The sequence below is a fragment of the Xenopus tropicalis genome, chromosome 3 (assembly GCF_000004195.4).
Source record: "Xenopus tropicalis strain Nigerian chromosome 3, UCB_Xtro_10.0, whole genome shotgun sequence".
NCBI lineage: Eukaryota > Metazoa > Chordata > Amphibia > Anura > Pipidae > Xenopus > Xenopus tropicalis.
Window position 1 is genome coordinate 23,645,864 of NC_030679.2, and position 18,189 is coordinate 23,664,052.

The following is an 18,189-nucleotide window of genomic DNA, read 5'->3' on the forward strand; positions in this document are numbered from 1 at the left end:
AGGGCTTTTACAAACGACAAAAAAAAGTGTGTAAAATTAACTTTTCTATGGAAAAAAACCTCAAAATATACAGAAATTTTTCATAATTTTTTTTTTTTTTTACATATTTCACCCAAAATACACATCATATCTCCAGAAAAGTTATAAAATTTGATATGTATGTCGAAGCCCAATTAGTGACGAAAAAAACGATATATAATTTCCCTAGTTTCATGGAGGTTTTCCTACCAAAAAACATTGTTAAAGTGAATGAGTACAAAATGCTTAAAAAACGTCTGGCACTGGGGGGAACCGAAATGACGAATTCGGCTGGCACTTAAAGGGTTAATATATTAAAGCTTTTGTTTTTCAATCTCAAATTTTCAAGATTTATGAAACAAAAATCATTGCAAAAACTGAAATTAAAAACTTCAATGGAAGATAATGAGTGGGATGACTTATAGAAATGAACAGAGCAATGTGATTCTGGTTTATGGGTGACAATGATTAAACAAGATGACATTATTTTTAGACATCATATGAACCACTAGCATTATTTAAACATTAAAGTGTAAAAAAGGTTTTTTTTTCCTTTTTGTCAGTATTTGGGCTATTGAAAATCTTCTTTACCGACTTTTGGGAGCCATGTGGCCAGCATCTGGATGCATATAGGGTTTACTTTTGACTTTTTTATTATATTTTCATCCCATTATACTTCAGTAGTAATGTTTGATGCCTAGAAATTGAATGTTCTTGTGTATATTGGGATATAAATCATTTAGGTATACTACTAATAACCCTTAAGACGAAATATGGGCCTCCTTACTATAGATCTTGTTATGTTGATGACATCATGTTATGCTTAAATATGCACTTGTCCTAGGGGCTGATATAAGTACAACAGGTCCAAAATACAAAAGAATTGTAATCGTATTGTCGCGCCAAGTACGAAAGTTTTGGATTCATTCAGGCTTCAGTATCGTGACTTTCCTTGGGCCAGGTTGGAGCTGCAGAGTGCCATTGAGCCCTATGGGAGGCTTTCCTTGGGCCAGGTTGGAGCTGCAGAGTGCCATTGAGTCCTATGGGAGACTTTCCTTGGGCCGGGTTGGAGCTGCAGAGTGCCATTGAGCCCTATGGGAGACTTTCCTTGGGCCGGGTTGGAGCTGCAGAGTGCCATTGAGCCCTATGGGAGACTTTCCTTGGGCCGGGTTGGAGCTGCAGAGTGCCATTGAGCCCTATGGGAGACTTTCCTTGGGCCAGGTTGGAGCTGCAGAGTGCCATTGAGCCCTATGGGAGACTTTCCTTGGGCCGGGTTGGAGCTGCAGAGTGCCATTGAGCCCTATGGGAGACTTTCCTTGGGCCAGGTTGGAGCTGCAGAGTGCCATTGAGCCCTATGGGAGACTTTCCTTGGGCCGGGTTGGAGCTGCAGAGTGCCATTGAGCCCTATGGGAGACTTTCCTTGGGCCAGGTTGGAGCTGCAGAGTGGCATTGAGCCCTATGGGAGACTTTCCTTGGGCCAGGTTGGAGCTGCAGAGTGCCATTGAGCCCTATGGGAGACTTTCCTTGGGCCAGGTTGGAGCTGCAGAGTGCCATTGAGCCCTATGGGAGACTTTCCTTGGGCCGGGTTGGAGCTGCAGAGTGCCATTGAGCCCTATGGGAGACTTTCCTTGGGCCAGGTTGGAGCTGCAGAGTGCCATTGAGTCCAATGGGAGGCTTCCAAAATCATGCAAAGTCTGAAAGTTTTGCCCGCAGTTTACGAGCGCTCAATACGAAAAAGCCGCGACAAGATACGAGCAAATTGTAACGGCTACAAAAAAGTCGCGACAATTCGCGCAAGTCGTAATGGTTACGAAAAAGTCGCGACAAGTTGCAAAATGTTTGTTTTCCAATTGGAATTTTTCCCATTCGTATTCATGGGTTAGTAAATCAGCCCCTATGACTAGGCCATGGCTATATTAGTTTCATAAAATTAACATTAAAATTGCTTTCAAGGACTATTTGAATAGACCTTATATAGTAAAAAGTACAGAGAGTTCCACAACATCTACTTGTAATTACATGGTCATGGGCAGCTTATGAAGTATAACATTTAGATACAAAGTAATATCAATTAAGTGCATGGCGAAAAAAAACAACAAAAGAAAAATCTGATGCCAGCTAAAACTAGAAATGCCAATGGCCAAAGCTTCCATTGGCTTTAAATAAAAAGTAGAGATTTATTGGGTCAGTGAAGCAGTAAATTAAAAGGAAAATTGACTAAGTTCTTATCAGCTGGTGTTAACCGCCATTTCTATATAGTGGTGATCCATAAGGAATTGTGATGAAACAGAAGAAATGAGATACATGTTTGAATACCTAATTTCTTTCCACAGATGGGTTTGTTAATACAGTTTGCTGTGATTAAAGGAGAACTGAAGCTTAAATAAAGCATTATGGCAAAAGAGTTGTACATTATGTTTTAGCCCAAGGCAACCCCAGCCCTTTAGCAGGGAAGATCTGTGCCCCCCAAAGATGCCCCAGTAGCCCCCCATCTTCTTTTCTGCCGATTCCCTGCCCATGCTCTTAGGGGCCCACTCACAATATACTGTATATATAGAATAGAAATGTCACAATATCAAATAAGGCAGCTCTGAAACCAGTGCAATTAGCATTAGCTTTTAATAATCAGCCCTGTAGCATCAGCTTACATGACAGGCCAAACTTATTTTCTGCTTGATAATTTGCAACGACCCCTAAGCTTAACTTCTCAGCAGCTGCTCAGAGCGCACTGAGCATGTAAGTGTCACTGACACTTCTAACAAAATCCAAGAGTGGTTTAAAGTCTGGGCAAAAATCATATTAGTGGACCCCCACATCCTGCACTGACAATAGGCCCCTCAGTACTATCACCATACAATTATAGTTACACACACAATATGAGTGTAGTTGTGGCAGATTGGCAGTAAGCATACCTCCAAACATTAGAAAACTAGAAGGAGGGACATAGCTAACCGCTGCATGTAGCGCGTTGGCAAAATTTTGACCATGCCCACCTTTAACCATACCCCAAATACCATGTCCATAACAAATCAAAAACCATAAAAAACCCAGACATGCCAGTAAGATCACTGCAAAATGGATTTATGAAAATTATGTGATTTATATTGAAGGTGGTAGGGCAACAGAAAAAATAAAAGTCATAGACCCATGATAGATGCAGACAAGGCATAATTAGGCACAAACAAGAACAATTTAATTAAGTAAAACACTGCTGACGGACACATACTGACTGATTACTGTGCAATGGATATTGGAATGGATAACTGGATTGTAGTGGAGCTGACTGCCAATATTTCTGATGGTGACCATGTCTCTGTCTCTGCAGTAGATGTTGACCAGCATGTTGAAGGAGCTGAGCTGGTGTGGAGTGCGCAGTGGATAATTGTGGAGCAATTTTCAAATAAGATTAATATGAGCAACTGCTCTGCTGGGCCACAGCCCCAGTAGCCACCTCTGGGGGTTAATAAAAAGGAGATTATAGGGCTACCATCTGAGCCTGAACATAGTCCACTCCTGAAGTGTCCTCTCAGCAAGTGTCTTGCTCTCAGATGGGGGGGGGGGATTGCATGGTCAGTGTAGGCCCTGGCAGATGCCCCTTTTGCCCCCTTATTTAAGAGGTCCTGCCAAGATGTGGAGCTCCTGTATACAACTTTGAAGGCCTGGATCATTACTGCTATAGTGATGCTAAACCTTTAGCCTGGTGAAATAAAATATGGATTTCACCTTATTAACTGTAAGGACTCAGTTGTCCTTCAAGAGGATTATTCAACAGAGACATTTCTCCACCCATATGTTGCTTGACTACAACTCAGACCATTATGCAACATATAAACAAGGGTTTCAGCATGCTGGCAGTGGAAGTCTAGCAACCAATGTGATTATAAAACAGTCCCCCCCTAGATCCTCTGAGGGCACTTCATTTGTTTTTTCTAATCTATGTCAACCATTCTGATGTTCAGTGTGTCTAATATCAGGATTTCAGGCCTAAAGAAAGAGTAAATTCTTAAACTCATTGGGGTCCCATCATGGGCCCCTACCTTACCACATAACAGAAATATGTTCCCCCCATTACGCTGTACCTCAGGGTTCAATGCAGACCTGTGCAGTGGAGCGGATGGCAGATATTTTTGGCTACATTCTTTCTGTCAGATCTTTCTCTGCTCTGATTGCCAACCAGGAGCAAGTGCACTGAAACCTTCCTGGGTCTCGGCATTTAGTGTGCATAATTCAGCTTAGGGATAAGAGATGTGGCGGCTCTAGCATTACGTTACGGCAGTCAAACATGGCAGCTGTACACCACAATATCTTAATTCAGTATTGGACCCTGAGGTAGACGAGAAGGGAGGGCCCACAGATTGTAGGAGTTTGGATAATGCATCTGTGTATTTAAAAGGCTTTACTCCTCCTTTAAGTAACACACCTAAACCTTGCTAGGCAGGGGCTTAACTATAGGTAATAAAGACCTCTCGACTGCTGGGGTATCTGATGGGGCAGGAGGCCTGATGTAGACTGGTGGAGGGGTGTATTGCAAGTATTGCACGTGGCGGTGTGTATATACTGAGTGTTCCCATGCATACACATACGGCAGAGGGCACCCAAACAAATTTTGCTGGGGCGGCCTGGGTCAGCATGTGGATAAGATCCACATGCTGACCCAAAAAGACCTGCCCTCATCCAATCTTTTTTCTCTCTCTGGAGGAGGAAACTGCCATCTTTCCCAAATCCTCATGGATACAAGGCGCTTAAGACTGAATTTGTGACTGCATATTATTTTCTGCTAATACATTTAAACCACTGGGGTTTCTAAACATCAAAATGAAGCATTTAATTCAATCTTGAGTGTCCTGGGTAATTTGGGATTTGATTTATGCCACAATTTATCTGGCGCAAACTAAGCATGCCGGTAGTGATCTGGTCAAAAGAGGAAAGAAATAATCACAGCCATTATTTTACTCATTAAATGTTTCCTTGACTGTTGCACTGCAAAGCGATTTAGCATTCCTATCCAAGCAAGGACAGAACCCAATTATCAGCAGGTTTAGAAAATGCAGGGGTGCTATTGCTCAGCTGCATTGCCATCATGAGCAACATGTCTGTTGTTTTAAAGAAGGAATGAGATAATGATTCTGAAATGAAAAGCTCAAATGTAGCACTAACCTCTTAACCTCTGGGCCATTTGAACGAAATTGCCTTGATCTATGCAGTCTGTACATTATAAAAATGGCAGCTAATTGCATTCTTGTATAGCTCAACATTTCTCACAGTGCCTTGACAGCTACTGGTGTTCTTCAATAAAATGCCCAAGGAAATCTGTTGTATATTTAGGATGTAGCCTCTTTGGCAAACCTTGCACTAAATCTTTCATCTCAGCTAAGTCATCGACTTCCTCTTAGTAATAAAATATGAGATAACGGTGCAATGAATTCATTAAGTTTCAGAATTGCAATGGATCTTGAATTTCATATTGATCTTAAAAAAAAGTATATTAAATAAATCCAGCCATGATCATACTCTATATGAGGTGTCAAACTTGTAGGATGTGAGCTGATGTAAAGACACAGCAGGTTCCAGTAGGACAGGGATAGGAGTTCTATCCTGTTGTTCGGCATCTATCCTCTAGTCTAAATGTCATCATTTAACTCATTTTCAATTTATATTGGATCACAATAAATGGAAATATATGGAAAATGACAATACTTACAGTAAGCAGCTTTTAATCCTTTTAATTTGAGAAATATGCAATAAAATTATGTCATGAAAACCTAAAATGAGAAATAAAGAAAAACAGTTAAAAAAGAGTGAACTTTGTTTTCCCCTTACCCAGAAACCCATTATCCAGAAAGTTCAGAATTACACAGAAAGGCCATCTCTCATAGACTCCATTTTAATCAAATAATTTACATTTTTAAAAATAATTTTCTATTGTTCTGTAATAATAAAACAGTACCTGTACTTGATCCCAACTAAGATATAATTACCCCTTATTGGGGCAGAACAGCCCTATTGAGTTTATTTAATGGTTAAATGATTCCCTTTTCTCTGTAATAATAAAACAGTACCTGTACTTGATCCCAACTAAGATATAATTACCCCTTATTGGGGGCAGAACAGCCCTATTGGGTTTATTTAATGGTTAAATGATTCTCTTTTCTCTGTAATAATAAAACAGTACCTGTACTCGATCCCAGCTAAGATATAATTAATCCTTATTGGAGGAAAAACAATCCTATTGGGTTTAATTACTTTTTAAATATTTTTTTTAGGTAGGAAATCTGAATTATAGAAAGACCCCTTATCCAGAGAATCTCAGCTCCCGAGCATTCTGGATAATGGGTCCCATACCTGTACTTATATAACATCTCTCGGCATTAACTTAAATCAATACATGCACATTGTAGAAAAATGAGTCTAATGGGGTTATGTAATAAAAGGCACTACGTTTGCCCAGGAGCAGTAACTCATAGCAACCAATCAGCAGGTAGAATTTACTTGTCACATTTTGAAAAGCACGCATCTTATTGGTTGTTATGGGTTACTGCTCCTGGGCAAATTTAGTGCTTCTTGTTACATATCAGGGTTGTGTGTTAGATGTCAGCAAGCAGTATATATTATATATACTGAACTGTATGGCTGCTCTGGTGATGGCATCTGCCATTATAACAAGTTCCCCCGTAGAAGCTAAAGTACCTACCATACAGCCAACACTACATGAGTGTCTGAATCTAGAAGCCGGGGGTTAAAGAGAGGCAGCAGAAAAGGTTCTACCCCATGATCTATATCAAACACTGTAACTATATAAACCACCCATTTCAGAACTATAGATGTTTCTATCAGTATAATTATTTTTTGGTCCGATGAACATGTTTCTGTTGTTATTTTATAATTGAATCGATGAGGCAATATATAATATTATATATGGAAAGGTATGGCAATTTATCCTTATCCATAACTTGCAGAGAATGACTATTTTGTGCACACAGAGGAGGAGTGTGCCCACAAAGTTATGCATGCAATAGATTGTTTAATCTAAACCATTCTAATGGGACAGGGAATATTTTGTCTTTACAAAAAACCTGACCAAAAATCACGAGCAAGAAAAATAAATTAGATTCATTAAAGTTTTATGCTTGTATAAGATCTATTAACCAAAAGCATGTACCGAGGATTTTTGAAAGAAAATGAAAGAGAAAATGAAAGATTAATATGGAAATGACTATGTAAAATTCTTCCATATCTCACCAATATATACCCAGAATTTCAGAACACACTTTAGCGAGCTACAGCAGCAGCATTGCAATGAAATACTGGGTGAGAAATGAGAAATACTCCAGTGTACTGTCCTGTGAAGTAGATATCTAACTCGGATATCCTTGCTGATTTCTCTGCTTTTATGCTTGATCTTTCAGAGTGGAAAGCGTGCCAGATCTAGGCAAGTTTTTGGTGGCACATACCCCACAACAGATCCACCCCAAAAATGAAGAAAGGACATTTAATTGCTACCCCATCTGCCCTGACCCATTTATGCCTAGCAACACTTCAGTTGTCCCCTTACACCTTCTAAAAAGCTTTACCTCTTATTGGGTCTTTAATTTGGGGTTGTCCCATCAAAGGGACATTTAGGATGGATATTGGCTTCAAACAAAAAAACATTATCCAAGGTCTTTGCCTCTATTGCTCTAGTGAAAACTACATAGCACAGATAAATAGTTTTACCCTATACAACCCAGTAAAGAACCTAAAAAACTCCAGATTTCTAGAATAAGATATTCATACATGAGAAGAAATAGTTTAATTTCATTCTGTGAAATAACACAACGTTCTTTTTTAAGTTCATGAGATCTAGGGATAGGGACTGTGGAGGTCATTTATTTTGGCTGGAACATAAACTTTGGTGCGGTTCTTTCAAGTGCTAATACTATATCTCTTAAATTTTACTTAACCTTTAGTGCCACATATATTACTGACTTGAAAGCAAAAATGTTTACTGTTTTCTAGAGAATTAGCACTGTATGTACTGATGTTTAAATCAGCATTTTGACAACTGGAGCAGCGTTCCATAACCATCGCCAAAAGGTGCTATGTGAAAGCACAGTTGCATGGTTGCAGGGCACGGTCATTAAATCTCATATAGTCAATGTAATGTCATAAAAGGTGCAAAGTTTAGCAAAGGTGCAGTAACTCATAGCAACCAATTCACTGTTTGCTTTCAAACAGATGATTTTCCGTTTTCTACTGACTGGTTACCATAAGAGACTAGACCTGTAGCAACCTTTGCACTTTTTATTATGTTCCTCAGTATGGAGTGTATTTATTAACATCGGTGACAAACATCACAGGCCCATAGCAACCAATCAGCAATTAGATTTGAATGATTACCTACAAGTTAGAAAGCAAAAGCAAAGATATGATTGGTTGCCATGGTCAACATCACCAGTGATGTTTGTCTTCAATATTATAAAATACACCCCTGTGTATTATCCTTAAGGCACAGAGCTGAGAATCATTAAAAACAAAATAAAATAGGGATAAACAGAAATACCGGGATTAGTTTTTTTTTTTTTTTTTTTTTACATATAAAAGAATAGCTATAACCCCCAACCTTTGCCAAAAAAGGTAAAAAAAGTTATGCCAGCTGATAAACATTGTGATTTTAGCTCAAACAGTTAATACTTATACATCACTGGATGATATTTATTTATTGGGCTTCTGGCTGAACAATAAAACATTTCAAAACAACATCCTTTCACTAGCACATACTCAAGCCATGGGCATTTTTAATGTAATGTATAATGTCTTTTTAGACGAGATTTTGTTAACGACCTTATTACATTCTGCTATGAAGTAATAAGTTCTCTCTCAATTGTATTAATGGTCATGTTTAGTGACAAACACCATGAATCATTTTAACTTAGTAATGACTAACAGATTGCTTATGCACAGTATCCAGGGCCACAAAATGCACTTTCCTGCATCAGTGTTGATGACAACAGTACAAAAAGGGAAAAAAATGGTACTTTAGGGGGAAAAGCAGGGTCCATTCTGTGGTTCCCTCAGGTCATCATATGAAATATGGCCCCAATCCTCTGTAGCAGTTTGGGAATTACAATTCAGCACCGGCTTGGGAAATGTATGGCTGTTATTCTTGACACAGTAGTTTTTGCCAAGGACATTAGCATGCCAGAAAATTTGCCCCCTGATTTGGAACAGAAGACAGGAAGGCCTGAGTGGTGCTGAGCCAACTATATAGAAGTGCAAGGAGTTCGGTTTGACGCAAATACCTTTTAGTGCGCAACTGACTATGGGGAAATTGCAGGGAACGCAATTGCACTTGTGGATGTGAATGAGCCCTCACATGTCCTAAAGGGTATTAGTGCTTAGCACAGCTGCAACATTTTACAAGTAATGATAAATTGGCCCCTAAGGGGCTGATTTACTAATCCACGAATCCGAATCCTGAATGCGAAAAAATCGGATTGTTAACTTTTTCATAGCCGTTACGACTTGCACGAATTGTCGCAACTTTTTCAAAGCCATTACGACTTGCGCGAATTGTCGCGACTTTTTCATATTGAGCGCTAGTAAACAGCGGGCAAACCTTTCCGATTTTTTCGCAACGGCTACGAAAAAATCGCAACAATTTGCGCAAGTCGTAACGGCTACGAAAAAGTCACGACAATTTATGAAAAAATCGCAAAATACTGATCATTACGAAAAAAACGCATTCGGATGCTTTCGATCCGTTCGTGGATTAGTAAATCAGCCCCTAAGTGTAGAAAAACACTGAATATCATATAGAGAATCTGGTTGGTCTATTGCCGGCAAACCTCAGACATGGGGTAGTTCTATTTAGAACACTGTTACATTTCCATGGCTCCGGTTCCTTTTTGTTTTCTTCTGCTCTCCTTTTTTCAACACATTGCTTTTATTTTCTCTGCGGGTAGTCTGACATTAAGGTGGAAAAAGTCAATAACCATGGGAACCAAATCCATTTATGAAAAGAAATAATTTGACCAGGTTGTTTGTAGAGCATATATCCTCTGCCAATGTGTCATACCGTCTCTGACAGGATATTCTCCAGAGAAATGTCTGAAGCTCACTTTCCAGACTTCTTATTTGCTTTGGCTGCAGTCATCTTTCTATCAATGTTCATGCTGTATAATACAAATGGCTATGGCTAGAAGTACGGAATTAAGTAATTTATTATATTAAATCAATGGGTGGTCACATGCTGCAATGAAAGGGGCTATTAATTTTCTTATAATTTTTTCGACGCACTGAATTTTTCCTGCTTTGAATTTTTGAGCCCGTTTTGCCAAAACACAGAAATTCACCACGAATCCTCGCGTGCCAAAAAATTTTGCTACATAATGAAACAAAATGACAATCAACTCTACAATATTCATTAAAACCATTTACATTTGTAAATTGCATTTACATATACAGGTATGGGACCCGTTATCCAGAATGATCGGATAAGGGGTCTTTCCGTAATTTGGATCTCCATACCATAAATCTGCTAACAAATAATTTCAACATTAAATAAACCCAGTAGGACTGTTCTGCCCCCAATAAGGGGTAATTATATCTTAGTTGGGATCAAGTACAGGTACTGTTTTATTATTACAGAGAAAAGGGAATCATTTAACCATTAAATAAACCCAATAGGGCTGTTCTGCCCCAATAAGGGGTAATTATATCTTAGTTGGGATCAAGTACAGGTACTGTTTTATTATTACAGAGAAAAGGGAATCATTTAACCATGAAATAAACCCAATAGGGCTGTTCTGCCCCAATAAGGGGTAATTATATCTTAGTTGGGATCAAGTACAGGTACTGTTTTATTATTACAGAGAAAAGGGAATCATTTAACCATTAAATAAACCCAATAGGGCTGTTCTGCCCCAATAAGGGGTAATTATATCTTAGTTGAGATCAAGTACAGGTACTGTTTTATTATTACAGAGAAAAGGGAATCATTTAACTATTAAATAAACCCAATAGGGCTGTTCTGCCCCAATAAGGGGTAATTATATCTTAGTTGAGATCAAGTACAGGTACTGTTTTATTATTACAGAGAAAAGGGAATCATTTAACCATTAAATAAACCCAATAGGGCTGTTCTGCCCCCAATAAGGGGTAATTATATCTTAGTTGGGATCAAGTACAGGTACTGTTTTATTATTACAGAGAAAAGGGAATCGGTTTTAAAAATGTGAATTATTTTATTAAAATGGAGTCTGTAGGAGATAGCCTTTCCGTAATTTGGAACTTTCTGGATAATGGGTTTCTGGATAAGGGAACCGATACCTGTACCTTTAAAATAATTTCATTTCAGTGGGATGTGTCTTATTACATTTTCTTTCATCATTACATTGATTTTGAGATCCCCTTTGATAAATTCATTAACAGCCCAATTTATTTATTTGCTGAAAAACCATGCAAACATAATAGTACATCAGACAAGTTCAAGGTATTGTTTGCCAAACAAATAAAAAGGACAAAAGTAGTCACGGGCAAATTTTTTTTGGCAGGCATGGATTCACAGTGAAATTCCACATTTTGCTATTGGTGAATTGTTTCGCCATGAATATTGGTTGTTGCATCAAAAAAGCCATAAAAAAATTGGCCGCAGTCATGTCAAAAAGTTGCACATGTAAAAAAAAAAGTCACACGTGTAAAAAAAGACTTGCGGCATCCACGTTTCACAATTTCTTTGCTGTTTCGTGAATTTTTCTGTTGAAGTGAAGTGATCAGGACAGATTCACTCATCACTAGACAAAATACATTTTTTGCTCTTTGAGGCAGAATTTTCCAAAAACTCGTTAGTACCAAGAACAAAAATGTAAATAGTCAAGAAAAATGTTCAACTGTTTCCCAAGTGTAACATTAATTTTCTATAACTATTTAGCCAATGAAAAGTCCACTCAATGAAAAATGCATAAAAGAGAAAATTTACTTGAGTACACATGAGTACATTTAGCCGAGTCTGTTCAAATACTGGATCATAACAGAGGCTCTTCGGGAAAGAAGCACATGAAGTCCTCACCCAACAGGATTTTCTAAGACGTCTGCCTGTTTTTCTGCCAGGTAACTGTGGGAAAAGCCCTTGGAATGGGGCCCATTCACTGGCAGGAAGTTCCTTTCTCTTGTCATGTACTCTATGACCATCTTAAGTGTGTGTGTCAACCTGGATATCAAGAAATACCTGGTAACCTTTCTAGAAACTACTGTACCTGTTCCAATTGTTATTAAACTACTAAGGTATCACCTTCCTACGGGATACTGAGGAATAGGTACTCATCACTAGCGATGAGTAAATTTTTCGACCAGGCATGGATTTGCAGCGAATTCCACTTTTCGCCATTGGTGAATTGCTACGTGAAACTTCTGCAAAATTTTGCTGTGAAAATTTGTGGTCACGTCAAAATTTTTCAACGCAGTCAAATAGGAAAGATTCGCTCATCACTATTCATCACCAATGAAGTCCATTAGCTGGGGCTACACACAGTTACGGGACAGATTCGCTCATCGCTGCTCATCACCAATGAAGTCCATTAGCTGGGGCTACACACAGTTACGGGACAGATTCGCTCATCGCTGCTCATCACCAATGAAGTCCATTAGCTGGGGCTACACACAGTTACGGGACAGATTCGCTCATCGCTGCTCATCACCAATGAAGTCCATTAGCTGGGGCTACACACAGTTACGGGACAGATTCGCTCATCACTACTCATCACCAATAAAGTCCATTAGCTGGGGCTACACACAATCACTACTCATCACCAAAATAGTCCATTAGCTGGGGCTACACACACACAGTTACGGGACAGATTCGCTCATCACTACTCATTACCAATGAAGTCCATTAGTTGGGGCTACACACACAATCACTACTCATCACCAATGAAGTCCATTAGCTGGGGCTACACATAGTTACGGGACAGATTCGCTCATCACTACTCATCACCAATAAAGTCCATTAGCTGGGGCTACACACAGTTACGGGACAGATTCGCTCATCACTACTCATCACCAATAAAGTCCATTAGCTGGGGCTACACACACACAGTTACGGGACAGATTCGCTCATCACTACTCATTACCAATGAAGTCCATTAGTTGGGGCTACACACACAATCACTACTCATCACCAATGAAGTTCATTAGATGGGGCTACACACTTATTAATTTAGACACACAAAGACAAACAAAAAATGTTGGTGGGATACCTAGTATTTGATCCTCAACATGTCTAAATAGACAATCATAAACTACTGTTGACAGTTGCCAAACCATAAAATAAGCATTATAAAAGAAATTCTACTTGTTAAATTCAGAAAAATCTCTTATAAACACAAGAAATGCTCAGATCACTATAGAGTACTGGAAATGTCAAATAAAGGGATAGAAAGTAAAGGGTTGCTTGATTATTTAAAGAGGCTTCTAAGAAATGTTCCTGTCCTACCACTGAACGGTAACAATAATCCACATTTGCATTCTTATCAATACCCAAGAGGGTTGTGTAAAATTAGTTTACATCAAAATAAATTGGATTGTTTTAACTTTGCACTAGAATATGACTACAGGCACATTACTAGACCATGCAGTTTTATCTGAGGTGCAGTACACCCCCAGGGCATTATTATTCTTTGCTCCATACACTCGATGCTTGATGCTTAAGGAATTATGTTGTACTTGACCGTAGGTTTTTTGATTATGCTGCAAAAAGACAGAAAATAGTCAACACTAATAAAATAGGCAACGCTAACAAAGAATAAAAAAGGCAGCTAGCCAAACTATCAGCATTTCTAAGCAGTGCTTTAGCTGTCTGTAATACTAATGTGATAAAATAAATATTTTATTTTACAGCAACATTGTGATAACTTTTATTTCACTGAAGTCTTGACTGAAATAAAAAAATAAATAAAATGCTATTAGGAATTCCGTATTACAAAGAAGTCTGGGGAAAAATACCGCCAATTCTGGACGGCTCAGGCATGGTTATATTATGTTGGTTAATGATGCTTGCAAATAAACACATTTTACCTTGAAGAAACCAGTCATTTTTCTATTGGGCACATTGCATGAGACAGTTTATAACATAAGAAAAATGGGAACATTCATTGAACTTTGCTTTATAGAATCCAAATATATTATACCCAAAGGCCATGAGTTTTTATAATAACCTTTAAGTTTAAAAATAAGTGCAAAAGAGAGTTTTGAACATATTGTAATTATCTACAACATAATTACCTAGGAAATAGACTATTTATACAACTTTTTTGCCGGTGTACCATAACAGAACTATTTCTTTGTCCAGTAGATTATGCAAAATAGATATAGAGGCATTCTGCAGCAGACTTTATCAATTGAATAGGGATGAGCAAATGTTCTTGCCCGATATTCATTTTTTTTCCACAAGTGCCAACAATTCTCAAATCTGCATTAGAATTTGCCCATGCATTTTACTCAATGCTGCTGATGCAAGAAAATGGGGGCATTCAAAGCCCTCCATTCCTCTGGTCCTTACTACAAAGTACATCTCTTCCCTTGTGTCTCCGTACGTTCCTGGCCGACTCCTTCGTTCCTCACAGAGCAATCGCTTGGTTGCGCCCCCACTACTATTGCTGTTTCCCGCCTTAAACCTTTCTCCCTTGCTGCCCCCTACATTTGGAATGCCCTCCCTGATTTCCTCCGGAGAGAATCCTCCCCCAGTCTTTTTAAAACTTAAAGACTACCTTTTGGAGCACTCGCCCAGCACCTGATCTGGGAACTGGCACTTATATTGTAGTGTCACCCACTGTGACCTACAGCACTTATATTTGCCTATTTGTATCTGTAAGTTACCCTCCCATATAGATTGTAAGCTCTACGGGGCAGGGACCTCCATCCTCTTGTATCTTTAACTCTTAACTTATTGCAACTGTATCTTGTATTTATTTGTATTTATTTATTTGTATTTATTTATTTGTATTTATTGTTATACTGTGTATTTATCCATTATCTTAATAATCCCCTGTTTGTATTAATGTATTCTACTGTACAGCGCTGCGTACATAAGTAGCGCTTTATAAATAAAGATATACATACATACATTGAATCAAATGCATTGGGTGCAAGAAAGAAGGCCTGTTTACTCCACTGCATTTGATGCAAGAATGGCCATTGACTTTAACGCATTTGACTTAAGAAATAGCAGAGACTTTTAGTGAAATTTGGAAATTATTTTGGTGAAGCAAATTTGCCAGTTTATCACAGAAGTAGAACATTCTCCAAGTAAACTTTGGGTGTGTGCAGGAATAAGTCAGGCATAACATAAAATAATGAGGCTGATTACCTCATTTGACCACTGATAATATTTGTGAATCTACTTTTGTCCTATTTCTATTGGCTAAGCTGTTTTAGCTATTCTGGCTACTGGATTTCTTGCATAAGGTTCAATAAATAAATTGCATCTTGTAAGGTTGCCGCAATAATCATTTTTTGCAAAGGGGAAGTTGAACCCCCCCCCCCCCCCCCCCAAAAAAAGGCATATTTATCGAAGGGTGAACTCTCAATTTCATCCTTTGGTGAATATGCAACTAAAATGGCATACAAGTAAATACATAGCATTCAAATGCAATTTCTTTTTTATAAGTATGACCCAAATACACTCAAGTGATGAGCCCCTCCATTGTCTAGAAGGGGGAGATATTTAAGCAATTTCTCTGCTTATTATTCACAAAGTAAGACAATCATAGATTTAACATTGTAGCCAAAGAACGTATTGCTCAAATTTGTATGCGCCCCTTATGACACCAAACAAAAGACTGACATGGAATTAGCATTATTATTGTTATTATATGAATTAGCGCCATGAGGAACAAAGGGTGAAAACTGAAAATTCATGTTGCAGTTCCATAATTCAAAGCCCTAAATTTAATCGTGAATTAATTAGGCCCAGGCACATTTGTTTAATCCCAGAGATGTGCGACTCCTTACTCGCAGGTTTCTCTATTTTAATACACATTCATTAACAAATTTTACATTATCTCAGTTGTATTGTTACTGTCACGGGGTATGAGTGCTGAATTCTTTTATCGTCTTGTCACTTGTAGTTCATTTCCAAGTCAATACACACTAGTTCTATGCCCAATGCCACACACATAACGAATGCAGCGTTGAGCCTGTTGTGCCCCTTACCCTCCCCCTGTACACACAATAATAATAACGGACAAACTTAATTGGGGAGAGAAGGACACAGTTGTTTATTGCTAATTATATTACATAAAGCAGCAATTAGAAAAATATTATATATATATATATAATATTTTTCTATTATATATATATATATATATATATATATATATATATATATATATATATATATATATATATATATATATATATATATATATGTAAACAACCACAACTTGTTTGTTTGTAAATCCAAACATTAAACAGCAGTCAAATAACCTACAGGTATATCCTCCAAAGAGTTCTGACCCTGAGCCCAGGCCTGGATCCTGTGTCCTGTCTACTATCCAAGTCCCATTCTAGAATTATCCATCTCCATGAGGACCCCAGGCCTACCCAGTTACCCACTCACCTTACCAACTGCACCTTTTTTTAATTACCTCTGGGGCTCAAAGTCAACCCCAACCCCCCGCACTGTGACTATCAAATACCACCTGTTAGGTAGAGAGGGATGCTGTTGGATCCTGCACCTCCTGCCCGCCGAAAAGATCTGGTGAGCTCACATCTTTTCTCCCCTGCCCTAAGCCTCTAGCCAACTGGGATCTGCCTGGCAGGAGCAGGCCAAGCTGACCCTGCACCTTCCCCCCCATCACATAATGACAACTGGCGGGGGCAATGACAAGGGAGCGTGGACTAGGGGTAGGCAGGAGAGGTTCCTGCCTGGCACCCCCCATTTGTTGTGCCCTAGACAGGTGCCTCTTTTGCCTGCCCCTAGTTCCGGCCCTGCTGCCCAGGGGGGTGAGAAGGGGGTAGTTGCCCCTCTTACTTAGCCCTTTTGTTTACTTGGGTCATTGGGCTCCCATACTGTAAGCAAGCAGACAGGCGGGCTCGAGTACTCGCCTGTTTAAGATGAGCATTCAGCCAGCACAACAGCTTCAATCTCATGTGACAAAGAACATTCACCATGTGTATTTTAGTAACAGTAGGCTGCACTTGTTACAGGAAAAGAATTGTGCCATTGGTATTGCCTGCAGCATCAGCACAAACAGCAATATGAGCTAAAGCAGCTAGAAAAATGCAGCCACTTCTGAGCCGTGTGTAAATCAGGATTACGGGATTGATAAAAAGCGAACAAAACATACTTATAACGCTCTGTAAAGCAAAATGAAAACCTCCAGCACAAATAATTTCATTTTTATTGCTTTACTTTATTTTGTTCAGAATGTTATTGTGGTGTTAGGAGGAAGGGAAATACAACTTACTATATTAAAAATAAAAGCACATGAACACAAATCTAATTTTCTCAAAAATACAAAATTCAAATTTGAACAATGCTCAATTAATTCATAACAAGACTGCAGATATATAAAATATTGATCAATCTTTATTTGTTAAGAATATTAACCTTTGTGCATATGGAATATTTACGATTTACTTTGATACTCTGCAGTTACTTGAATAGTAGTATTTAATGCTTTTCCTTATTATTGTCCTTCTGTTGGTCCCTTCCACTCTTCTTGCACTAATAGAAACTTATCTCTATTTTATGTTGTCTCTCCTAGTAAAATATGGCAATCGAGATAAAAATCATGGGATGCGTTTTTGTACCACGCAAACAGAAAAAAAAATACGGAAAATAGCGTTAGTAACTTTGTTGCACACAAGGTTACCTCCAACTATAAATATTGATTTTGTTGGCAATATCTCTAATTCCTCTTGGATTAATATAACATTGCCCAGGATATGTGTAATGGCAAAATAACAACAATAATTTACTCTGTATTTTACACCAGAATTTTCATAATTACCAACAAGTAATTAAAAAGAAATAGATTTTGCAGTATTTGTTGTAGGCTCTTGTGTAAACCTTGTAGTTTTGTACAAGAAAACTAGTCAATAGTGATGAGCGAATTTTTTCGGCAGGCATGGATTCGCAGTAAATTTCCACATTTCGGCATTGGCAAATTGTTTCGTGAAACATCAGTGAAAGTT

General features: G+C 38.4%; 1 protein-coding gene across 2 annotated transcripts in view; it reads right to left on the reverse strand.

The window, feature by feature from the left end:
• Window positions 1-18,189, reverse strand: part of atp10b (ATPase, class V, type 10B) — a 299,005-nt gene that overhangs the window by 182,616 nt on the left and 98,200 nt on the right. The window contains exon 3 of one of the 2 annotated variants that reach the window (XM_002940128.5): window positions 5,720-5,780. The exons of the other annotated variant lie outside the window; for it this stretch is intronic. The gene's annotated coding sequence lies outside the window, so the exon portion shown is untranslated. The remainder of the gene's footprint in view (window positions 1-5,719; window positions 5,781-18,189) is intronic. 2 annotated transcript variants of the gene reach the window in all.